This window comes from Callithrix jacchus, chromosome 7 (genome assembly GCF_049354715.1).
Source record: "Callithrix jacchus isolate 240 chromosome 7, calJac240_pri, whole genome shotgun sequence".
Classification (NCBI taxonomy): domain Eukaryota; kingdom Metazoa; phylum Chordata; class Mammalia; order Primates; family Cebidae; genus Callithrix; species Callithrix jacchus.
Genome location: NC_133508.1, coordinates 119,555,949 through 119,582,661, shown reverse-complemented (window position 1 = coordinate 119,582,661; position 26,713 = coordinate 119,555,949). Strand labels below are relative to the sequence as shown.

General features: G+C 38.2%; 1 long non-coding RNA gene across 1 annotated transcript; it reads left to right on the top strand.

The window, feature by feature from the left end:
* Positions 1-7,325: 7,325 nt before the first annotated feature.
* LOC118143006 (uncharacterized) lies at positions 7,326-25,904 on the top strand. Its single transcript, XR_004727021.3, has 2 exons — positions 7,326-7,524; positions 24,076-25,904. It is a non-coding gene; the product is annotated as an uncharacterized LOC118143006 (long non-coding RNA).
* The last annotated feature ends 809 nt before the right edge of the window (positions 25,905-26,713 follow it).

The window sequence follows — 26,713 nt, the reverse complement described above, 5'->3', positions numbered from 1 at the left end:
TCACTGGAGACAATGACTTCATGCTTATGGCTTATTTTGTTTCCTTAGGAATTGTTCCATGCCCATTAGGTGTATTTGTTATTTTTTGGGTATTTTTTGCTTTGGGCCACCATATAGCAGCACATTTTTACATGCTGAGCATTCACCAGTAGATGTACACAAACCACAGATGGCATCCAATCACATAACTGTATGTAATTTTACCTTTATATCTGTCTTAATGTCTACAACTATGGAATGAAAAGAAGAGATAAAATTACACTGGAAATACCATGATCACTTGTGGTCTCAAACAACTAGTCTATTTTTTTTTTAATTACATTTAAAAGGGATCAAGAAAGAACTTCCAATTTTGGTTAGAATATAGAAAGTTGCAAGGTTCCATTTTTCCCACCTTATCAATGAGCCAGTTAAATTACAAAGTAATAGATTATAAACCAATAAGAGAACTGGGGAAAAACACAATTTCAGAATGTGAAGGATTTTCAGGAAGAAAACAGACAGCTGTTTTCAGTGTTGTTAGAGAGGCAGAGGAGTTTAAAAAGATGAAACAGCAAAACTTTTACAAACTCGTAATGATCACATGTGGGCCAGTGTGAGAGATTAGAATTACCAGAAGGTACAGCGTGAGTCTGCATCTCCCTGCCGTCACTTTCCCATAACACATCATTAAGCACGTGGATGCAACATGCCAAGGATTGGAGCAGAACAGGGATTTTGAGAGCATTCCTCCTGCAATTTGTAGGGCTCCCCTAGTGTTAGTCAGTGGCAAGGTGAAATAAGAAAGCTAAGGGAAATCTCTCTGAAATACGAGGTACACCAAGAGCCTTTGTATAGTAAAGTCACTGACTGCAAAAAAAAAAAAAAAAGAAAGAAAGACAGAAAAAAAAATCCAAGAAAGGAGAGGAGAACTGAAAAGAAAATTTTCAGGATACGGCGAACTTTTACCTGGTACAATGCAGAGGTCTTCCAAAACTCAGTGCAAGGAAACAAAGTAGAGGGAGTTACTCCTAAGGTACAGAATGCCAAGGGTGAAGCTGGGGTGAAAAGAGAACACACTGTCACTGACAAAACAAGCAGCGGAGCCGGAAAGGAGCGAGAGACGCCCTCAATTTGAACAGCTAGCAGCCAGATTCAAATGCATAAAGAAATCTCTGGAGTCCGTCAAACATTTGAAGCTAGTGGTGATTTCCCCCAGCTAAAACTGCCACGAAGTCCAAACTCACCTCAATTATCTGATTAATAATAATCGCTGGACATTCCAGCAGCCTGATAGAAGGGCACATGTCGTTTTGGGGAAAATAAATATTTATTTCAGTCTCTAGTGTTGCATATAATTAGAAATTATGAGACATGCAAAGAATCAAGAAAATGTCACCTACAATTAAGAGAGGATATAATAGAAGCAGATCTAGAAATATTGCAGATGTTGGTATTATGAGATAAGGATTTTTAAATGCTATGTTCTTGTATTTAAATATGTTGAAAATCCTTAGGGAAAGGTAGACAATGTGCAGGAACTGTGGGGAATTTAGAGATAAGGGAACCAAAGAAACCCAAATGGAAATATAAAGTGGTATCAGAAATGAACAATATTTAACAGTAGGCTACACATAAGACTTGAAACAGGAGTGAAAATAATCCATGAACTTGAATATAAGTTTATAAATTGTCTAAAGTGGAGTTCAAAGAAAAATAAACAGAAAATCAAAACTGAATACATAACATCTGTGGAACAATATTAAAATGTTAAATGGTCTAATATATGAATAATTAGAATATAAGATAGAAAGATGGAAGTGGCACAGAAGAAATATTTGACTGAGAAAGAAATGATTGAGAATGTCTCAAAGTCAAAGAAAGGCATCAATCCTAGGATTCAACAGTAAAGTAATCACCAAGCAAGATAAATGTAAAGAAAACCACACTTAGGCACTACCTAGTCAGGATTCTGGAAATCAAAGAAAAAGAGAAAAAAATCCAAAGGGAGATATATCATATATGAAGAAATAATGAGTGATTGATGGCTGACATCAGAAATAAATGAGACCAGAAGGAAGGTGAGCAACATATTAAAATAATCTAAAGAAAGAAAAATTTATCCTAAAATTATACATCCAATACAGTTCAACAATCATGAAGGTGAAATAAAGATATTTTTAAACATTTAGAAAGAAGCTGAGAGAATAAATTTCCAGCCAAACTGCCCTACAATTAATGCTAATAGAAGTTTTCAAGCTAAACAAAATTAATAACAGAGTAAAGATAGGGAATAAAAACTAAAAGCAATAGAAAGAGTAAACATAAAGGCAAAGAACTTTGTTTAAAAGACTATTGCTTTTAAGAAAAATCATAACAATGTGTGCATAAGTTAAACATATGACCACCAAGGGGGAAATGGTAGGGAGGGGACAAAGGAAATTTATGGATATAAGATTTTTATTTTGTCTGGGAAATAATAAAATATTAATTTTAAATATTATTAACTGTAATAAGATGCATTTTTAAATCTCTATAAAAATCACCAAAACATAACAGATAAGGATAGCAAAAATATCAACATGGCATAAAAATGGAATACAAAAAATACTTGGGTTTCCTAAAAGAAACACAGGAAACAAGAAACGAAGAGATTAAAAAAAGATGGAAGTAATAGAAAACAATGTTAACAGTTTTGACTTAAATCCAACTAAATCAATAATTACAACAAATATAAATGGAATGAATGCTCTAATTAAAGGGAAGAGACTGTTAGATTAGATTTTTATGAAAAGCAAACCCATTTATATGCTGTTTACAAGAGGCACACTTTAAATATAAAGACTACAATTGTTTATTTACATAAAAAATAAGGAAAGATATATCATGCAAGCACCAGCAAAAGAAAGCTAGTGTGGGTGTGGCTGTGTTAATATGAAAGTAATACTTATTAGAACTAGGCAAATGTGGGAGACAGATGCCCCCCAACACACACACACACACACACACACACACAGAGTTGGGGGGGGGAGAAAGAGAGAGAGAGAGAAAGATGCACAGAGAAGACGTCCACATCCTAATTCCAGGAGCCTGTAAATATGTTAATAAACATGGCAAAAGGGATTTTGCAGAGATTATTAAGTAAGAATCTTTAAATAAGAAGTTTATCCTGAATTATCTATGTGGTCACTATATATTCACAAAAATTCATGAGTGAGGAAAGAGAATGCAGGCCAAGGAATGAAAGTTATTTCCAAAAGCTAGAAAAGACAAGAAAAAAGATTCTTTCCCAGGGTTTCCAAGAAGAATGCAGACTTGCCAGCCCATTTTAGGACTGGTAATTCCAAAACTAAAAGAGAATAAATTTGTAGTGTTTTAAATCTAAGCTTGCATAATTTGGATAGCAACAATAGGTAACCAATACAAAATTATTTAGTAAGGTCCCATAATACAATGTCAGTATACAAAAATGAATTCCATTTTCATGTACTAGCCATGAATGATTAGGAAATGACATTTTTAAAACACTGTAAAGGACATATAAAAATATTAAATACTTATAAATAAGTCTAATAGATTATATGCATGACTAAAGACAAAAAAAACAGAAGCATAAACTCTTAGAAGAAAAACAGAAAAATAATTTTGCAACCATGGGATAGGCAAGATTTAATGGACAAGTCACAAGAGCACTATACATTTTAAAATTAAAATATTTTAAAGGTTTGTAGTAGGATGAGGCAGGGTTTCTACACAGTCTGGAAGAAGAATTTCTCTTTTGGAAAACCTTAGTTTTTTTGCTCTTAGGGCCTTCCACTGATGGGATGAGACTCATCCACATTGCCTCCTTTCCTTAAAAATCAACCAATCATGGATGTTAATGGCATCTACAAAATGCTACACAGATACACACAGTGTATATTTGTTTTCACAAATACAAAAACCTAGGATAATATTTGATTAAATATTATAGCCTAGCCAAATTGACACATGAAGTTAATCACCACCATTATCATTAAGAAAATGAATTAAGGCATGTTTGGGGGAAAAATTTATAATACTTTTTCTTTCTGACAAAAGACGCATGGATTCTTTTAAATTAAAAAATAGTAACAACACAATTTAAAAACTGGAAAGACTTGAACAGATGCTTTAAAGAAAAGATATTTAAGATGACCAAGAGTAAATAAAATGATTTTTAATATTACTTGATATTAGGGAATTGAAAATTAAAATCACAGTGTTGACATCATTGTGTACCCATTACAATATGTAAGATCAAAAAGGATGACAATACCAGAAGTTGACAAGAATGTGGAACAATTGGAACTTTCCTACATGGTCTGTGGGAGTGAACAACAGTAAAATCACTTGGAAGAACCATTAGGCAGGTTCTCATAAAATTAAGTATATATCTAACCTATAAACTACCAATTCTACTTTTAGGTTTACGTTCAAAGAAATATTGATAATAAGTTCAATAAAAGACTATGCAAGAATGTCTATGGTAGCCTTATTCTAAAGAGGCAGAAACAAGAAAGATTCAAATGTCCATCTACAGGAAAATGAATAAAAATTGGGGAAATATGTTGTGTTAAGACATATTACCAAACACTATAACACAAGGTACTATTGCTATATGCAACAACGTGGATGAGTCTCAAAAACATACTGTGAGGAAACAACAGATATAGAATGCACGTTTGAGTCTGGCATAGTGGTACATGCCTGTAGTCCCCAGTTACTCAGGAAGCAGAAGGCTTGTATCATCCCAGAAGTTTTGAGTCAAGCCTGGCATTGTAGCAAGACCCGTCAAAGGAAGGAGGGTGGGAAGGAAGGAAAGAAGGAAGGAAGGAAGGAGGGAAGGAAGGAAGGAAGGAAGGAAGGAAGGAAGGAAGGAAGGAAGGAAGGAAGGAGTGAGGGAGGGAGGGAGGGAAGGAGGGAGGGAGGGAGACTGAGGGAGACAGAGGGAAAGGAAAAAGAGAGAGGGAGGGAGGAAGGAAGGAAGGGAGGGAGAAAGGAAGGGAGGGAGGGAGCGAGAAGAAGAAAGGGAGGGAGGAAAGGAAGGAAGGGAGGGAAGGAAGGTAGGAAAGGAGGGGATGAGGGAAGGAGGAAAGGAGGAAGGGAGGGAGGGGGGAGGAAGGGAAAGAAGGAAGGAAGGAAAGGAAGGAGGAAGGGAGGAAGGGAGGGAAGGAGGAGGGAGAGATGGAAGGAAAGAAGGAAAAAAAGAAGGAAGAAAGGAAGGAAGGGAGCAAAGGAGGGAGGGAGAGAGGAGAGAAGAAAGGAAAAAGAAAAGAAAAACACTTTCTGAATTATCAAACCTGTACGAAGTCCAGAAATAGGCAAAACTGATCTACAAAATATACATCAAAAGGGATTGTACTGGAGGAGCAACAAGAGTGAATTCACTAGAAAAGGCATGAAGAAAGTTTCTGGGGTGAAGGAAGTGTTCTGTATCTCATTTGGGGTGCTAGTTACAAAAGAATGTACAGCTGTCAAAACGTGTCTAACTGAACTTCAACATGAATGTCTAAGGTCACTGCATTTTATTGTTCGTGAATTATCCCTAAATGGGAAAAAGGGGAAAGAAAGACATAACAGCTTTTTGAAGCTTCATTTTATTGCTTCACAGGGGCAGCTTACAAAGTTAGATTAGAAACAGAAAGGGAGACTCAGAAGAAGGTGCTGGCTTTTCCCCCAGAGAAAACAGCATGCTGCTTTACAGCATCCTTTTTATCCCCAGAGACAGCGGAGTAAAAATAGTCTAATTGCTTTTCTCTGAAACAAAACAGATCAAGTCTAATCAATGTGTGATGATTATTGCTGAAAGAACCGAAGTTTGACACACAGAAGCAGTTTCATTCAATCTTTGCCTAAACTTTTACACTGTTACACATTTTAAATGGGAGTCAATTGAAAATGAAGGCAATTTTAGGTTTTGGTTTTTTGGGGAATTTAAAATAATAACATTTATGTTAATCCTATCTTAAGTATATAGTATCTTAAAGTCAGCCACAGACAAAACAAAGCTTCATGAACACACGGGATACCAGGGGGATGGTTTCCTTAGAAATGTTACCCGGAGGCAGGGCGCGGTGGCTCACGCCTGTAATCCCAGCACTTTGGGAGGCCGAGGCGGGTGGATCATGAGGTCAAGAGATCGAGACCATCCTGGTCAACATGGTGAAACCCCGTCTCTACTAAAAATACAAAAAATTAGCTGGGCACAGTGGCGCATGCCTGTAATCCCAGCTACTCAGGAGGCTGAGGCAGGAGAATTGCCTGAACCCCGGAGGCAGAGGTTGCGGTGAGCCGAGATCGCGCCATTGCACTCCAGCCTGGGTAACAAGAGGGAAACTCCGTCTCAAAAAAAAGAAAAGAAAAGAAAAGAAATGTTACCCGGATGTATTAAGAACTTGGCTCAAATTCATGGTAACAGTCACACAAAGACTTGGTGCTAGGTTGCCTAGAGTATTACTGTGGACTACATGTAGGATTTAACTAACTTATAACTAACTAATCATAATCAACCAATTATAAATTAGCAAAACCCTACATGTAGTCCACTAAAAAGTTGTTTATTCTTTGAAAGAATTTATCTAGCACCATTGAACATACATATCTCATACTACCCATAAGTAAATACACATATGTTTATGTATATATGATTAATAATATAACATCCGGCATTTTGAGGAATTGAAATTGCTGGAATGCTCAACATCATTTTTCAGTGATGACAGTAGCAAATCTTCTGACAGAGATTGAAGCAAGAGTAATGATGTAGATGTTTATTTTGGAAGATATTTTCTAGGGAGAGAGTTTTAAACAAAGATATATGACTTGAATCCTAGGGCTGAAAGGAATTAGGGGTCATCTGGTTCATCTTTCATGCCCAAACCAGAACTCTCTCTGCTGATGAGAGAGTTCTGGTTTGGGCATGGAAGATGAACCAGATGACCCCTAATTGGTCTGATGACCAACCTGTCTCTGCTTGAAAGGTAGAGACCAACCTGCCTCTACTTTGGAAGTCAGCCCAGTGAGCTTCCTCTCGGGAGAAAAATGGATGTAGAGTTCCAGATACTGACTGTATTCAGTCTGTTGTTACAAGCTCTCAAGCTAAAAGGTCACATAACATCAAAACTGGAGATGCAAATACAGTTGAGGGAGGGAGAACTGAGACAGCAAATAAAGAAGAGGAAGCCAAGTTACGAAAAACAGAATGACAGAGAATGAGGAACAGGGAGAAGCAGACACAGGAAGCTATGCAGTCCCAGACAAATTTGCCTTGCTTCCTGACTGTTTCTCTATGCTTCCTCAACCAAACACTCCAATTTTCTATCCTTGGGTATTTTGAATTGTATGCCATTTGATGTGAAGCCTTTCAGAAAATGCAAAATCAAAGAGAATTATCTGAGGTGGTGACTGTAGAAGCGACGAATTATCTCACCTCCCAAGCACTGGTCTCAGGGTCGTTTTTTGGGGATGAAGAAAGATATTAGAGTTTTCAGAGGATAGAATATAAGCAAGAAGAAGCCAAGGGAGGTAAGACTTTGACTATCTGTCAGTGCTACCATAAAATTGGACCCAATTTTATGAATATAGAGTATTCCCATAAAAACAAGGATCTTTTAAACTAAAAGTAGTGAATATTCTCTTTTAAGTGAAAGGTGGCTGGCTTGGGCTTTTTAAAATGCCTCTTAATTTTACACATTATCCAGCAGTTCTGATGTACTGAGTGACTATGGCAGATAGAAATACTATGTCAAACCCTTTACATGCCCCTAAAGGTAGATTATAGTTCATAAATTAAGATTTTTGAAGCAAATATATACTCTGTAAGACAGCTCTCCTTTAACAAATAGCTTCTGGTTTTCTACTGAGACCTAGTAGAAACTCAATGTTTGACCACGGGACTGTGAGTTACAATATAATATGGGTTCCCTATCATAAACTCAGTGTTGTCTCACCTAACCGGCAGTTTGGTGGTTTGGAAATATTATTTTGTTCTGCAAAATTATGAGTGGAAGAAAAAAACATAGAGATTGTAATGTAAGAGTTGGTCAAATATTTTAGCAGCTTGATCAGAAGTAAATACATTAGAGAAACATATTAACTTTATAATCTTTGTCCAAGAAAATATGTTCACTTCCTTCATTCAATTTCAGGTAAATGGTAAATTCACTATTATTTTGTGTAACATTGTGTATTAGTTTAAAGGCAACTTTTTCCCTTAATTCGTCCTTGTGACTCACTCTGGACAGTTTTGGGTGCTTCTTTCTCATATTTCTACTCTCTATGTATATGTTTTCCTCAACAATATGTATACACCTTCACAATTGTAGGCATTTTTTTCAGGTTTCATCTCCAGGAAAAGAAATTTATCTCAAAAGTAGCATATTGCTGACTTAGAAATCCAATTCTGTCACGTCTGTGTAAAAGAGTGCCTTTAAGTATAATTCAGTGATGTGGAATAGATAAGTTTCAGATATTTACCAAGAAGTCAGAGTATATTTTTTTCTTCAAGAAAAGAAATTTAGCAATTATATATTTTACAGTTTTGTTAATCCCTATTGAGTGCCAAAAATAGAAAACTACAAAAAGACACTGCCTAAAACATACTGGATCTACCCCAGTTATAACCACTTATCAAAACCATGTTTAAAAGAAATTCTTTATTTAAACAAAAAAGAAAGATGAATAAATAATTCAATTCTTAAGAGGACTAAAAAATCTTTCATTTTAATATCCTTCTAATTTAAATAAATGTCCTACTTTAAAAAGAGCCACCACTCTCATAAAATTGCCATGGAACATAAATCGGCAGAAGCATTTGATAAAGAATGTGGGAACAGGTATCAATGTTTAAATGCATATGCCCAACTATATCTTTTCTTGAATTATATCCAGAGACAATAATTGGACAAAATGTAGGTGTATCTTTCTATATCTACACACACATCTTTTTGTGTGTTAGCAACAATTTTCACAAAATAGACTTTATAATAGTAACAATTTGAGAACATCCTAAATATCACAGAGGAATAAACGAACACAACATGGCATATCTAATCAACAGAATACTATTCATTATTAAAATATATTTTTAATAATCAACATAGAAACAAATTCTTAATAAATGTCCATATAAGAAGAGCAGTTGCAGAGCAGCATCTATAGCATGTATTAATGCAGGGTGCAAGGAACACATAAGCATTCCATGCATACCAAGATAGATGTGGAAAGGGAAGTTTCTAGAAAATGTTAACAGTAGCTACCTCTCTATGAAGAGAATCTAGGTGATTTTACGTCTTTTAAAATTCTTATTTATTATTAATAATAAGCATGTATAATTTTACACAATCAAAACCACTGTAGCATTATTTTTTCTTATTTTAAATAAAGACTGTATCTGGATGCAGCCTAGCAAAATGAGTGAAGCTTATGTACCTTGAATGCAAAGAAATTCCCTGCCTATTAACTTTCATGTGAACAAGCCATGTTCTCATAATAATGCTTTTGTTAAAATCAGTTTTATTGACTGTGCAGCTCTGCCTGGCTGAAGTGTCTTTTAGCCACTTTTATACAAATAAGTAATGTATACTTAGAACACTTAGGACACCTGATTGGGTTGAAAATATTCTATACCTGTGTAAAGATGAGGAAATAAAGATCCCTTGAAACTTTGTGCTAAAAACATGTATTAAAGCAAGGGGAATTGAAGTGATTTTTTTTCTATGTACTTAAGAAGCTATCATGAATTGAATTTTGAATCATTATATTACCATACTTACTTTATTTAAACAAATAACACATAATACTTGGGAGATGTTTATTTATTTATTTATTTATTTATTTTGTTTTTTATTTATTTATTTTGAGACGGAATTTCACTCTTATTACCCAGGCTGTAGTGCAATGGCGCGATCTCGGCTCACTGCAACCTCCGCCTCCTGGGTTCAGGCAATTCTCCTGCTTCAGCCTCCCAAGTAGCTGGGACTACAGGCACGCACCACCATGCCCAGCTAATTTTCTGTATTTTTGGTAGAGACGGGGTTTCACCATGTTGACCAGGATGGTCTCGATCTCTTGACCTCGTGATCCACCTGCCTCGGCCTCCCAAAGTGCTGGGATTACAGGCTTGAGCCAGATGTTTTTAACTATCAAGTCATTCAATGTTTATATGATTAGCTAACAGACTATGGTACCTTATTAAGTTATTCAAAACTACGTAAGAGGAGGAGCACATATTCTGAAAGAAACACTGGCTGACAGTCTGACACATTCTCACAATGAGTGAAACGATTTGAAAGTAAGACTAAATAGAAAAGCCAGGATATTGTTGATATCATGAGTAAAATAATTTTTTGAGAGGCTTCTTTTTTTATTGTACAATATATATGGACAAATTATTTCCTTTTTTATTATACTTTAAGTTCTGGGGTACATGTGCAGAACATGCAGGTTTGTAACCTAAATATACACAGGCCATGGTGGTTTGCTGCATTCATCCCCCCTCATCCACATTAGGTATTTCTCCTAATGTTATCCCTCCCCACTCCCCCCACCCCCGTTATCCCTCCCCTGGCTTCTCCACCCCACAACAGACATCAGTGTGTGATGTTCCCCTCCCTGTGTCCATGTGTTCTCATTATTCAACTCCCACTTAAGAGTGAGAACATGCGGTATTCGGTTTTCTGTTCTTGCATCAGTTTGCTGAGATTGATGGTTTCAGCTTCATCCATGTCCCTACAAAAGACATTCATTCATTCTTCTTTATGGCTGCATAGTATTCCATGGTGTATATGTGCCACATTTCCTTTATCCAGTCTATTATTGATGAGCATTTGGGTTGGTTCCAAGTCTTTGCTATTGTAAACAGTGCCACAGTGAACATATGTGTGCATGTGTCTTTATAATAGAATGATTTATAATACTTTGGGTATATATCCAGTAATGGGATTGCTGGGTCAAATGGTATTTCTATGTCTAGATCCTTGAGGAATCGTCACACTGTCTTCCACAATGGTTGAACTAATTTACACTCCCACCAACAGTGTAAAAGTGTTCCTATTTATCTACATCCTCTCCAGCATCTGCTATCTCCAGATTTTTAAATGATTGCCATGCTAACTGGCATGAGATGGTATCTCAATGTGATTTTGATTTGCATTTCCCTAATGACCAGTGATGATGAGCATTTTCTGTGGCTGCATAAATATCTTCTTTTGAAAAGCATCTGTTCATATCCTTTGGCCACTTTTTGGTGGGGTCGTTTGTTTTTTTCTTGTAAATTTGTTTAAGTTCTTCGTAGATTCTGGATATTAGCCTTTTGTCAGATAGGTAGATTGCAAAATATTTTTCCCATTCTGTTGGTTCCAAATTCAGTCTAATGAGAGTTTCTTTTTCTGTGCATCAGTTCTTAAGTTTAATTAGATGCCATTTGTCTCTTGGCTTTTGTTGCCATTGCTTTTGGTGGTTTAGTCCTAATTGAATACACTTTATTCCTTTTTCTTCCCTGATTGCTTTGGCCAGAACTTCCAATACTATGTTGAATAGGAGCAGTGAGAGAGGGCACCCTTGACTGTGCCAGTTTTCAAAGGGAATGCTTCCAGTTTTTGCCCATTCAGTATGATATTGGCTGTGGGTCTGTCATAAATAGCTTTTATTATTTTGAGTTACATTCCATTAATATATAATTTATTGAGAGTTTTTGGTATAAAGGCTGCTGGATTGTGTCGAAGGCCTTCTCTGCATCTATTGAGATATTCATGGTTTTTGCCTGTGATTTTGTTTATGTGATAGATTATGTTTAAACTTGATCATGATGGATAAGCTTTTTGATGTGCTGTTGGATTTGGTTTGCCAGCATTTTACTGAAGGATTTTGCAACAATGTTCATCATGGATATTGGCCTGAAATTCTCTTTTTTAGTTGTGTCTCTGCCTGGTTTTGGTATCAGGATGATGTTAGTCTCATAAAATGAGTTAAGGAGGATTCCCCCCTTTTGTATTGTTTGGAACGGTTTCAGAAGGAATAGTACCAGCTCCTCTTTGTACCTCTGGTAGAATTCAGCTGTGAACTCATTTGGTCCAGGATTTTTTTGGTTGGTAGGCTATATGGGACCCACCAGCACGCCAAAAAGCAACTTAAATAAATTGTCACACTACCACTTATTCACTTAAAATAACAATCCTGACTTTCTTACAATTGTTGCGTCAGGAATTCAGGCAGAGCTCCTCTGGGCAGTTCTTAGGCCACACCTAGTGTGAGCTGTGAACACTCATGAGGTTACAGTCAGGCAGAGGAGGGGGATAAAACATCCAAGATGGCAGCTTCACTACAGGACTGGTGCTTTGGTCAGAATGGATGGAAGACTGACCTCTCTTTTTCTCTCTAACTTTCTCTCTCTCTCTCTGTCTGTCTCTCTCTATATATATATGTGTGTGTCTCTCTCCATGTGGCTTGTTTTTATATGCCTATTTCTTATTCTTCTTCAATTTTTATTTGAGAATTAGGGAATACCTGTGCAGGTTTATTACAAAGATATATTGTGTGACAATGAGGTTTTGGGGCAAGATTGAATTCATGGAGAGGAGAAGATGGTGCTATAGGAGCAACTCAGGATTGCAGCTCCCAGTGAAAGCACAGAGGGTGAGTGGACGCCGCATTTCCAGACAGATCTTTATTGCCCACAGACAAGGAGATTCCCAGGTGTAGGAGCCCCACTGGCTGCCAGCATGGCTGTTTGGGCCGGCGTGGCTGTTTCGGCCGGCGCCGCAGCACAGTGGCACTCCGTACAAAATACACTGGTCTGTTGGCCCTGTTAAACCGCCAATTTGAGATTTGGGAAGGAAGATTAGCACATTCATCTGATTAAATGGGACTTAAACAGTAAGCCAGGCCAGGAGAGTCCCGGGCAGTGACGTTGTTGCAGCCAGTGCAGTGGGTCGCCACACGAGAAATCACACAGATCCCAGCACCCTTTCAGCAGGAGACTGGAACACGGGGGAGAGAGTGAACCCTTCAACTTAAAAAAAAAGGGCTCTAAGGCAGAGAGCCATGTAATCAGGCTCGGCGGGTCCCACCCCAACAAAAACAAAGAAAACAGCAATTGGAAACACTCAGGGTTGAGAGTTTCATGGCAAGCACACCTGAACCCAGGATGGTGCAGCTCAGTGGGGGAGGGGCATCCACCATTACCCTACAGAGGTACTCAGCCATTGCTGATGCAACCTGCTGTTGCCAAGGCAACCCACCATAACAGAGTTCTAACCACACCCATATAAACAGGACTACAGGGAATTACACATGGCAGCAGGGTGGAGCCCACGACAGCAGGGCAGGGCCTCTGGCAACAGGGTGTAGCCCATGGCAGCAGGGCGGAGCCCAGAGCAGCTCAGCATAGCCTCTGCAAGCAGGCAGTGACTAGACTGCCTCCATGCTGGGCAGAAGAGTGCAATGGATACTCATAAATAAAGCCCTAACTCCCTGGGATAGAGCACCTGAGGAAAAAAAGGGGCTTTATAAGTTCTGCTGCAGCAGACTTAAACATACCTGCCTAGCAGCCCTGAATAAACAACGGAGCTCACAGCTCAGCACTTGAGCTCCTATAAAGTACAGATTGTCTCCTCAAGCAGTTCCCTGACCCCCCTATATCCAAAGAGTCACCTCACAAAGGACTGATCCGACTGACATTTGGTGGGCATCATTCTGGGACAAAGCTAGCAGAAGAAGAAACTGGTAGCATCCCTCACTGTTCCGCAGCTGCTACAGGTGTTCCCCAGGCAAGCAGGGCCTGGAGTGGACCTCAGCAATCTTACAGCATAGGGGCTAGACTGTTAGAAGGAAAACAAAGAAACAGAAATAATTCATCATCAACAATCTGGACATCCACTCAGAGACCCAGTGGGAAAATCAGCAACTACTCAGATGACAGGTGAAAAAATCCACAAAGATGAGAAGAAACCAGCACAAAAAGGAGGAAAACATCCGAAACGGAAACACCTTGCCTCCTACAAGGGACCACAACCCCTCACCAGCAAGGGAACAAAGCTGGACAGAGAATGAGTGTGATAAAATGACAGAATCAGACTTCAGATGGTGGGTAATGAGAAACTTCTGTGAGCTAAAAGAACAAGTTCTAACTCAATACAAAGAAACTAAGAACCTTGAAAAAAGATCTGAGGAAATGATAACAAGAATGAAAAACTTAGAGAGGAATATAAGTGAATTGATGGAGCTGAAAAACACAACATAAGAACTTTATGAAGCATGCACAAGTCTCAACAGCCGAATTGACCAAGCAGAAGAAAGGATATCAGAGGTTGAAGATCAACTCAATGAAATAAAGTGAGAAGGCAAGATTAGAGAAAAAAGCGCAAAAAGGAATGAACAAATTCTCCAAGAAAAGTGGGACTATGTGAAGAGACCTAATCTACGTTTGATAGGTGTACCTGAATGTGATGAAGAGAATAAATTTAAGCTGGAAAATACTCTTCAGGATATTATCCAGAAAAATTTCCCCAGCATAGCAAGACAGGCCAATATACAAGTCCAGGAAATACAGAGAACACAACAAACATATTCTGCAAGAAGAGCAACCCCAAAGCACATAATCGTCAGATTCACTAGGGTTGAAATGAAGGAGAAAATGCTAAGGGCAGCCAGAGAGAAAGGTCGGGTCATTCACAAAGGGAAACCCATTAGACTCACAGCAGATCTCTTGGCTGAAACCCTACAAGCCAGAAGAGAGTAGGGGCCAATATTCAACATCCTTAAAGAGAAGAATTTTCAACCCAGAATTTCATATCCAGCCAAAATGAGCTTCAGAAGTGAAGGAAAAATAAAATCCTTTGCAAACAAGCAAGTACTCAGAGATTTTGTCACCACCAGGCATGCTTTACAAGAGCTCCTGAAAGAGGCACTACACATAGAAAGGAATAACCAGTACCAGCCATTTCAAAAACATACCAAATGCTAAAGAACATCAACAAAATGAATAATCTGCATCAACTAACAGGCAAAACAGCCAGCTAGCATCAAAATGGCAGTATCAAATTCACACATAACAATTTTAACCCTAAATGTAAATGGGCTAAATGTACCAATCAAAAGACACAGACTGGCAAATTGGATAAAAAGCCAAAACCCATCGGTGTGCTGTATCCAGGAAACCCATCTCACATGCGAGGATACACAAAGGCTCAAAATAAAGGGATGGAGGAAGATTTACCAAGCAAACGGAGAGCAAAAAAAGCAGGAGTTGCAATTCTTGTCTCTGACATAATAGACTTTAAAGCAACAAAGATCAAAAGAGACAAAGAAGGACATTACATAATGGTAAAAGGATCGATACAACAAGAAGAGCTAATAATCCTAAATATATATGGACCCAATACAGGAGCACCCAGATACATAAGGCAAGTTCTTAATAACTTACAAAGAGACTTAGACTCCCACACAATAGTGGGAGACTTTAACACTCTACTGTCAATATTAGACAGATCAACCAGACAGAAAATTAACAAGGATATCCAGGACTTGAACTCAGACCTGGAACAAGCAAACCTGATAGACATTTAGAGAACTCTCCACCACAAATCCACAGAATATACATTCTTCTCAGAACCACATCATATCTACTCAAAAATTGACAACATAATTGGAAGTAAAGCACTCCTCAGCAAATGCAAAACAACTGAAACCATAACAAACAGTCTCTCAGACCACAGTGCAATCAAATTAGAACTCAGAATTCAGAAACTAACTCAGAACTGCACAGCTTCATGGAAACTGAACAACTGACTCTTGAATGTTGACTGGATAAACAATGAAATAAGGCACAAATAACGAAGTTCTTCGAAACCAATGAGAATGAAGACACAACATAACAGAATCTCTGGGAAACATTTAAAGCAGTCTCCAGAGGAAAATATATAACAATAAGTGCCCATATGAGAAGAGTGGAGAGATCCAAAATTGACACCCTATCATCAAAATTGAAAGAGCTAGAGGAGCAAGATCAAAAAAACCTCAAAACCTAGCAGAAGACAAGAAATAACTAAGATCAGAGCTGAACCGAAGGAGATAGAGACACAAAAAAATCAATAAATCCAAGAGCTGGTTTTTTTAAAAGATCAACAAAATAGATAGACCACTAGCCAGATTGATTAAAAAGAAAAGAGAGAACAACCAAATAGACACAATAAAAAACGATAAAGGGGAAATTACCACAGATTCCACAGAAATTTAAACCATCATCAGAGAATATTACAAACAACTCTATGCACATAAACTAGTAAACCTGGAAGAAACAAATAAATTCCTGGACACTTGCGTCCTCCCAAGCCTAAACCAGGAGGAAGCCGAAACTATGAATAGACCAATAACAAGGTCTGAAGTTGAGGCAGCAATTAAGAGCCTACCACACACAAAAAGCCCAGGTCCAGATGGGTTCACTGCCGAATTCTACCAGACACACAAAGAGGAACTGTTACCATTCCTTCTGAAACTATTCCAAATAATCCAAAAAGAGGGAATCCTTCCCAAATCATTTCATGAGACCAACATCATCCTGATACCAAAACCTGGCAGAGACCCAACAAGAAAAGAAAACTTCAGGCCAATATGCATGATGAACATAGATGCGAAAATCTTCAATAATATACTGGCAAGCCAATTGCAACAGCACATCAAAAAGCTTATCCACCATGATCAAGTAGGATTCATCCAGGGGATGCAAAGCTGGCTCAACATATGCAAGTCTATAAATGTAATTCACCACATAAACAGAACCAAAAACAAAAACCACATGATTATTTCAATTGACGCAGAGAAGGCCTTTGACAAAATTCAACAGCCCTTTATACTAAAAACTCTCAATAAACTCAGTATCAATGGAACGTATCTCAAAGTAATAAAAGCTATTTACGACAAACCAACAGCCAATATCATACTGAATGGGCAAAAACTGGAAGCATTCCCTTTGAAATCTGGCACTAGACAAGGATGCCCTCTCTCTCCACTCCTATTCAATATAGTATTGGAAGTTCTAGCCAGAGCAATCAGGGAAGAAAAAGAAATAAAGGGTATTCAAATAGGAAAGGTGGAAGACAAATTGTCTCTATTTGCAGACGACATGATAGTATATCTAGAAGACCCCATCGTCTCAGCCCAAAAACTCCTGAAACAGATAAGCAACTTCAGCAAAGTTTCAGGATATAAAATCAATGTGCAAAAATCACAAGCATTCCTATATACCAATAACAGACTTAAAGAGAGCCAAATCAAGAATGAACTGCCATTCACAATTGCTACAAAGATAATAAAATACCCAGGAATACAACTTAGAATGAACATAAGGGACCTCTTCAAGGAGAACTACAAACCACTGCTCAATGAAATAAGAGATGACACAAACAGATGGAGAAACATTCCATGTTCATGGTTAGGAAGAATCAATATTGTGAAAATGGCCATACTGCCCAAAGTAATTTACAGACTCAATGCTATCCCCATCAAGCTACCATTGACTTTCTTCACAGAACTGGAAAAAAACACCCTGAACTTCATATGGAACCAAAAGAGAACCCACATAGCCAAGTCAATTCTAAGCAAAAAGAACACAGCAGGAGGCTTCACACTACCATACTTCAAACTATACTACAAGGCTACAGTAATCAAAACAGCATGGTACTGGTACCAAAACAGAGATATAGACCAATGGAACAGAACAAAGGCATCGGAGGCAACACAACATATCTACAACCATAAATCTTTGATAAACCTGACAAAACAAGCAATGGGGAAAGGATTCCCTGTTTAATAAATGGTGTTGGAAAAACTGGCTAGCCATGTGCAGAAAGCAGAAACTGGACCCCTTCCTGACACCTTACACTAAAATTAACTCCAGATGGATTAAAGACTTAAACATAAGACCTGGCACCATAGAAACCCTAGAAGAAAATCTAGGCAAAACCATTCAGGTCATAGGAGTAGGCAAGGACTTCGTGACCAAAACACCAAAAGCATTGGCAACAAAAGCCAAAATAGACAAATGGGACCTAATCAAACTCCACAGCTTCTACACAGCAAAAGAAACAGTTATTAGAGTGAATCGGCAACCAACAGAATGGGAAAAAATTTTTGCAGTTTACCCATCTGACAAAGGGCTGATATCCAGAACTTACAAAGAACTAAAACAGATTTACAAGAAAAAAACAAACAAGCCCATTCAAAAATGGGCAAAGGATATGAACAGACACTTTACAAAAGAAGACATATATGAGGCCAACAAACATATGAAAAAATGCTCATCATCACTGGTCATTAGAGAGATGCAAATCAAAACCATGTTGAGATACCATCTCACGCCAGTTAGAATGGCGATCATTAAAAAATCTGGAGACAACAGATGCTGGAGAGGATGTGGAGAAATAGGAACACTTTTACTCTGCTGGTGGGAGTGTAAATTAGTTCAACCATTGTGGAAGACAGTGTGGCGATTCCTCAAAGACCTAGAAATAGAAATTCCATTTTACCCAGCAATCCCATTACTGGGTATATATCCAAAGGACTATAAATCATTCTACTATAAGGACAGATGCACATGAATGTTCATTGCAGCACTGTTTACAATAGCAAAGACCTGGAACCAACCCAAATGCCCATCGGTGATAGACTGGACTGGGAAAATGTGGCACATATACACCATGGAATATTATGCAGCAATCAAAAACGATGAGTTCCTGTCCTTTGTAGGGACCTGGATGACTCTGGAGAACATCATTCTCAGCAAACTGACACAAGAACAGAAAATGAAATACCACATGTTCCTCACTCATAGGCGGGTGATGAACAATGAGAACACATGGACACAGGGAGAGGAGCACTACACACTGGGGTCTATTGGGGGGAATAGGGGAGGGACAATGCGGGGGTAGCTGGGGAGGGATAGCATGGGGAGAAATGCCAAATGAGGGTGAAGGGGAGGTAGGCAGCAAATCACACTGCCACATGTGTGCCTATGCAACTATCTTGCATGTTCTGCACATGTACCCCAAAACCCAAAATGCAATTAAAAAAAAAGAACACATGGACACAGGGAGGGGAGCATCACACACTGGGGTCTGTTGGGGGGGAATAGGGGAAGACAGCAAGGGGTAGGGAGGTTGGAGAGGGATAACATGGGGAGAAATGGCAGATATAGGTAACAGGAGGATGGAGGCAGCAAACCACATTGCCACATAGTACCTATGCAACAATCCTGCATGTTCTGCACATGTGTACCCCAGAACCTAAAGTGCAATAAAATATATATATATTTTTTAAAAAAGATTGAATTCATTTCCCAAGTAGTGAACATAGAACCCAACAGATAATTTTTCAGCCCTTGCCCGGCTCCCTCTTTCCTACTCTAGTAGTCCCCAGTATATTCTGTTCCCATCTTTATGTCTGTGTGTACCAAATGTCTAGCTCCAACTTATAAGTGAGAACTTGTGGTATTTGGTTTTCTGTTTCTGTTAGTTTGCTTAAGATAATGGTGTCCGGCTACATCCATGTTGCTACGAAGGGCCTGCTTTTGTTCTTTTTTATGGCTGCATGGTATTCTATGGTGTATATGTAGCACATCACATTTTCTCTCTCCAATCCATTGCCAATGGGCACCTAGATTGATTCCACATTTTTGCTGTTGTGAATAGCACTGCAATGAACATTGCATGACATGCCTCTTAATCTCACACATTAATTAAGTGACTATGGCAGACAGCAATTATGCAATTCACAGATTTAGAATTCTGGCACAAAATTATGCTCTGTTAGACACTTATTCTCCTTTGAGAAACAGCTTCTGGTTTTCTTGAGACCTAATAGATACTCAACTTTTAGCCATGGCACACCATATTACAGTATAATCTGAGGTCCCCATTGTAAATGTAGTGTTGTCTCACCCAACCAGCAATTTGGGCAAGCATGTCATCATCAAGTGAAAGTGTCAGATACAAGATTGAGCTTGAGTAAGTTCCAAGTGAACAATAAAGTTACAGGAACAAATGGCTCAGGTATCCACGGTTCCTACCTACCACATTACCTCTTCTCTCTCAACCCATACTTATGCCTTCTTAGAGTTTCTTATAACAAATTAATAGAAGAAAACTCTGTCTTGGTTTATGGATGGGTCTCCATGATATGCTGGCATGACCTTAAAGTGGAAGGCTATAGCCCCACAGTCCAACTCAAAGGTAGCTATGAAGGAGACTGCTTAAAAGAAAATCTGCCAGTCAGTAGAACTTCAATTAGTGTGCCTGGTTTGTTAATTATGATAGAAAGCACAGATGTCAAGAGGTATGTATCTGCATTGACTAATGAGTAATGGTGGTTAGGTGGTCAGGAACTTGAAAGGGACTCAACTGGAAAATTTATGGCAAGAAATTCTGTGGGAAAACATATATGTAGATTTCTCTGATTGGTTAGAGAGTATGAGGATATTTATGTCCCATGTGAAGGCTCACCAAAAAGCACCATAGTGGCCAGGCACGGTGGCTTATGTCTGTAATCCTAGCATTTTGAGAGGCTGAGGTGAGCAAATCATGAGGTCAGGAAATTGACACCATCTTGGCCAACATGGTGAAGCCTTGTCTCTACTAAATATACAGAAATTAGCTGGGCATGGTAGTGCACACCTGGAGTCCCAGCTACAGAGGCTGAGGCAGGAGAATCACTTGAACCTGGGAGGCAGAGGTTGCAGTGAGCCAAGATCATGTCACTGCACTCCACCCTGGTGACAGAGAGAGACTCCATCTCAAAAAAAAAAAAAGCACCATAGCAGAGGAAAGTCTTAATATTCAACTAAACACATTTGAGTATTAGACACACTTCTTCCCCAACCACCCTTGTTTTTGCCCGGTAGGATAATGAACAAAGTACCAGGTAACAAGGATGGAGTTTACACATCTCAGAAGCACAGACTTCCACTTATCAAAGCCAATTTGGCTATGGCTGCTGCCAAGTGTCTACCTGGACTGTTTTAAAGACCAACACTGAGAACCCCATATGCAGTAGCATTCCGTACCTGGTAGAGATTCCCACGCGACTTACCTAGTGGCAGGCTGGTTACATTTCATCACTTCCATCATAGAAGGAACAGAGCTTGAGTAAGTTCTCCTGGAATAGATATTTACTCTTAATATAGATTTACCTTCCCTGCCTTAATGCTTTTGCCAAAACCACCACTGTGGACTTACAGAATGCTTGATTCACCATCTGGCTATTCCACCTGTCATTGTTTCTTAACAGGAAATTCATTTTTATAGCAACTAAATTGTGGAAATGGGCTCATGTTCATGGAATTTACAGGTCTCGCCATGTTGCCCATCACCCTGAAGGAGCTAGCCTGACAGAATAATGAATTGGCCACTTGGCGTATTAGTTACAGCACCAAATGCATGATTACACCTTGCAGATTTGGAGGAATGCCCTCCAGGATGTGATATATCTGTTCTAAGTCATACATAACATTTCTACTTCTTGAATACCTAAGTTTCACAGGGCTGGGAATCAAAGTGGAAATAGAAGTAACTCTTTTTGCTATTAGTCTGAACTATCCATTACGTTTTGTCCTTCTCATTCTTGCAACTGACAGCTCTGTTTGGTTTAGAGATGATAGTTTCCCGAGGAATATGCTTCCACTAGGAAACACAACAATGGGTCTCTTAAATTGGCCATTTTAGCCTTCTGATGTCATGAAGCCAAGGGCAAAAAGGGTGTTAGTACATTGGGTCTGGTGATGGATTCTGATTATTAATAGGAAATTGCATTCCTTCTACCTAATGAAGGAATGAAGGAGAAAGTCTGAATGCTGGAAGTCATCCAGATTACTTCTAAGTGCTCCAATGTCCCATGATAAAAATTAATGAAAACCACAGCAACGCAATACAGTTAGGAATACTAATGTCACGGACTCTTTAAGATTGAAGTTTTTAGTCACTTTATAGACAAGGAACCATGACCAACCAAGAGGTACTTGCTAAGGTCAAAGGGAATAGGGAGTAGAAGAAGGAAGATTATCACTGCAGTAATAGGCTACGTAACAACGTTTTGGGATGTTTCACAATGGACCACACAGTGGTCCCACAAAAGGATAATGAAGCTGAGAAATTCCTTTTGTTTAGCGATATCCTAGCCATAATAAAATCACAGTGCAATGCATTACTCACATTTGTGATGAGGCTAGTGTAAATTAACCTACTGTGCTTCCAGTCATATAAAAGTCCAACACATATAATTATATATAGTGCATATTTGTTAATGACAATAAACAACTATGTTATTGGCCCATGTATTTACTACACCATACTTTTTATTTTCAGTGTGTACTCCTACTTGTAACACTCAAAAAAATGTTAACTGTAAAACATCCTCAGTCGGGTCGTTCTGGATGTATCCAGAAGAATGCATTGTTATCATAGGAGATGGCAGCTTCATGCACGGTATTGCCACTAAAGACCTTCTCGTGGGACAAGATGTGGAGGTGGAAAACTGATATCAATAATTCTGACCCTGTGTAGGCCTAGGCTAATATATGTGTTTGTGTCTTAGTTTTTAACATAAAAATTTAAAAGTAAAAAAATTAAAGAATAAAATTTTTTTAAAATAAGAAAAAGTTTATAGAATAAAAATGTAAAGTCAGAACATATCTTTATATATCTGTACAATATGTTTGTATTTTAAGCTAAGTGTTATTAAAAAAAGTCAAATTTTTTTATATTAAAAAGTTTATAAAGAAGTTGCAATAAGCTAAGGTTAATTTATTATTGAAGAAAATATTAAATATTTATTGTAGACTGAGTGTACAATGCTTATAAAGCCTACAGTAGTGTACAGTAATGTCCAAGGTCTTCATACTCACTCACCACTCACTCACTGAGTCACCCAGAGCAGCAGAGTATACCATATAGCCTAGGTGTGTAGTACACTGTACCATCTAAGTTTGTGTAAGTACACTCTGTGATGTTTGCATGACAAAATCACCCAGTGACACATTTCTCCGAACTTGTCCTTGTGACTATAAGCAGTGTGTGACTATACCATAAATGAGCACCGTAATAGTTATGAACATTTTTTTCTTACTTTGATAGGACAATTTTTGAATATGTAGTAACTTTTTGAATTTTTTTTCTTGCCTGTTCGTTCTCCTTTTATCCAGAGCTTACTGTTGTAATTCCTTTAATGTGAAATAAATTCCTTGGTCTAAAGCATTATTGTATGGGATATAGCAATTGTGAAAAAGGCATTCCTATAGTCAATGAATGATGATGATGGCAGCAGGATTGTGGACAGCAAAGGCAAGTCCACATCCAGAACAGGTTTTCATTCAAGTCCTTTCCGTGATAAAAGAAGGCTTACTGAAATAACCACACCGGGCAAACTGATTCCCCTGGGATTGCGGCTATATAGTGATTCATTGCTGGCTTTTGATTTAGGACAGGTTGGTCCCTAAACAAGAGCAGTAACCACATCAACAGTAGTAAAGGAAAATCTTCAATTTTGACCCTATGAATAACTTCAATTCCTGTCATCATGGTCACTGTGTACAAGAGACTGTTCATCAAGGGACCAGGGAGGAAGAGACACTGTCTCGAAAATTAGGATCATAAAATTAATTGAGCCACTTCCAGAAACACTGCCAAAATGAGAAAGAGAGAGAGAAACAGAAAAGAGAATTACTTCTCCCCTCTCTCTGCTTCTCATATCTGCTGTCTCTTAACAGAACCAAAGAATCATGGGAAATAGAGTTTGCAAATTCTCAGCCCCAGCATCACATAGCTGTTATTGAAGGGTATGTAGGAAGTAAAAAAGACAGTAGCATTACATAACACTGTAACCACTCCTCCCTACCTCCAAGAAATACAAAGCACAAAGAAATGAGCTGTGGCATAGGAGTTACGATATTATCACTCAACTAGAAATCATTTAATATTTTATATTTGGATCACCAAAAATTACCAGGTATTTATAGGTGGCCTCAATTTCATTACTATTTTTTACTCATTTAATCATATCATTTTTGTCCTTTAAAATTAATATTTGTGTAAGGTCTGATAGCGCCATGGATGGCATGGTGACCCCAGTGACTCACATGGACACCTCTGGAGGGCCTTCTGGAATTAGAAAAGCTGAAGTAGCTGGAAAACCATGAAAAATGGAAGGATGATCAACCTCTGCAGTGACTGACTAATCCAAGACATTCTTACGTTGTTTCTTATTCTGGCCTCAATTGACAAGGCCATTGAACTTTGTAACCGACCTTGGTCAACCTCCTGACTCCACACCCTATGACCCCATCCCTTGCCAAACGCCACCCTAAACTGTAACTCTTGTAACTTTCCACTGCCTTCCCCACAACCTATAAAACCAACTCCTATCCCACCTCCCTTCTCTGACTCTCTTTTCTGGCTCAGCCTGCCCATACCCAGGTGAATAAACACCCATCTTGCTCGCACAAAGCCTATTTTGGGGGTCTCTTCATTTAGAGCATTCATTTTAACAATTTGAAGATTCAAAATAAATTAGATCAAGAATTTTGTTTTCACACCAAAATTCAGTTTAAAGTCCAGGATCAATTGCCACCAAAGGACAATTCAGGTAGAATGGGCATCTAGAGAATCTCCTAAGAGAAGAAAGGGAAACACAGTTGGCAATCAGGTTGTCAGTCCACTTAATTGATTCAAGGTTACAAAAAAATCTCCAGAATACACAGTGGGGACATTTCAGCTCTAAAAACTATTTTTATTTTCAACGTCTGTGTCCACCTAAGTGATAGTGGATCTGGAGTGCTCTGAGGTACAGCTTGATTCAAGTTTAATTATTTCACACATGTTATAGCTGTGGTTTTGGCAGATGTGAACAGCACACCATTCCACTGACAACGAGATAATTCTTGTGAATTAATACTGATTATATACACACTGCAGTTTATCAAGCATAATGGGTCATCTTGCCCTAGTGAGTACAGTATGTGAAATTAAAGCTAATGGAGAATGATAGCAATGTCGTGTGTTTGGACAACGCAACACATTTCCAGACGTTCATGATTCTTCCACTGATTGTCTCTGACTATCTCTGTCAGCCTGGGCAAGTTATTTAAACTTTCAGAGTTTTGATAATTTATCTGTAAAGTGGGATAATTAAACAAACTTTAAAGATGTTCAGATGAAAGGAATGACATAAGTGGAAAGTAATCTACTTGTCTTTAGGAAACAAGTCCTAATCTCACGAAAGTGAGTAGTAGGAGATAAACAATGGTCAAAGAAAAAAGACACTTAGGCAGATCATTATAAGAAGCTAATTTACCAACTTATTCATTAAGACAGGTATTTACTCCATGTATTATCTCTTCTGTAAGATAGGAGACACTATGTTTGCAATTCTTTAATGATCATAGTATCTCAAAAAACCTGTTCACCATATGATTTATATTTCCCATGAGAATTTTAAAAGCACTGCTCAATAATATTTTTTAAATGCTTAAAATACTCTCCACAAAACAAACATAAATTATGTTGTTTCAATATTTTGTTGCTTTAAGATTAATTATAACTAAAAATAAACCTGTGTTTAAGTTTCATGTTATAATACAGATTGGCTTCTGAATGTATCAAATCGAAGTACGGCAGTGTTATTCTACACATGATTTAGATGCTTGCTATTGGCAATAGTGCCAATGAGATTATAATCCCAAAGTTATAGAACCTGAGTAAATTTTGATTGCTTTAAGGTATTCTTTGCAATTAACTTTCAAGGTTTATTTTTTTCATGCTGTAACATAAAATTGGGTACTAATTTTAGAATTGATTGGAACAACTTATGAGTTAAGTGGTTGGTGATTTAAATGTACAAATACAATAAAATGAAGGTTATGTCTATAATTTTGAGGAATGTATTTAAGATTTGGGCTACATTTAAGGCTATGTCTTCATCAATACTGTTTGCCAACTAACCAAATATAACATATACAGGGAGGAAAAAAAGAACAAAGGAGAAAATGTCTTCAGGAAAAAAGTAAGTTTTTTTCTGTACTTCTAAACCGCAAAAGCTCTGATTTAATTTTCCCAGCTTCAAAACTGTAAATACATTCTCAGAGTTCTGACTTCTATGTAAAATGTTTATGTATAAACATTGCATTTATAAACAGTGCAATGTTGGGAGAGAGATCCAATTTGGCTGATCGTTAGCAGTTTGGGATTGTGGCTCCCAGTGAAAGCGCAGAAAAAGAGAGGACGCCACACTTTTAGACGAATTTTTGTTGCTCATGGACCAGGAGATTCCCAGCAGAGAAGCCCCACGGGTCGCCACCGCAACTCTTGTGACCAGCGCGGTGCTTTTGCCGGCACCTTTGCACAGCGGTTCTTGGTGAAGAGTAAACGGGACTGGTTTCCCTTTTGGCAACGTTTGAAGCTCTGGGAAGGCAGAGTTGCCTATTCAGCTGATTGAAGGACAGGCTCAAGAAGGAAACCAGACCAGAGATTCCCGGGCTGAAAAGCACCATCAATCTTAACTCCGCTGTTTTAGCCAGCACAGTGGGTTGCTCAGATTCTGGCACTGGGAATCAACAAATTGGACATCCACTCAGAAACCTAATTAAAAAGGTGGTAATTACAAAGTGACAGATGGATAAATTTATAACAAAGGGAAGAAACCAGCCTAAAAAGTCTAAGAATACTCAAAATCAGAA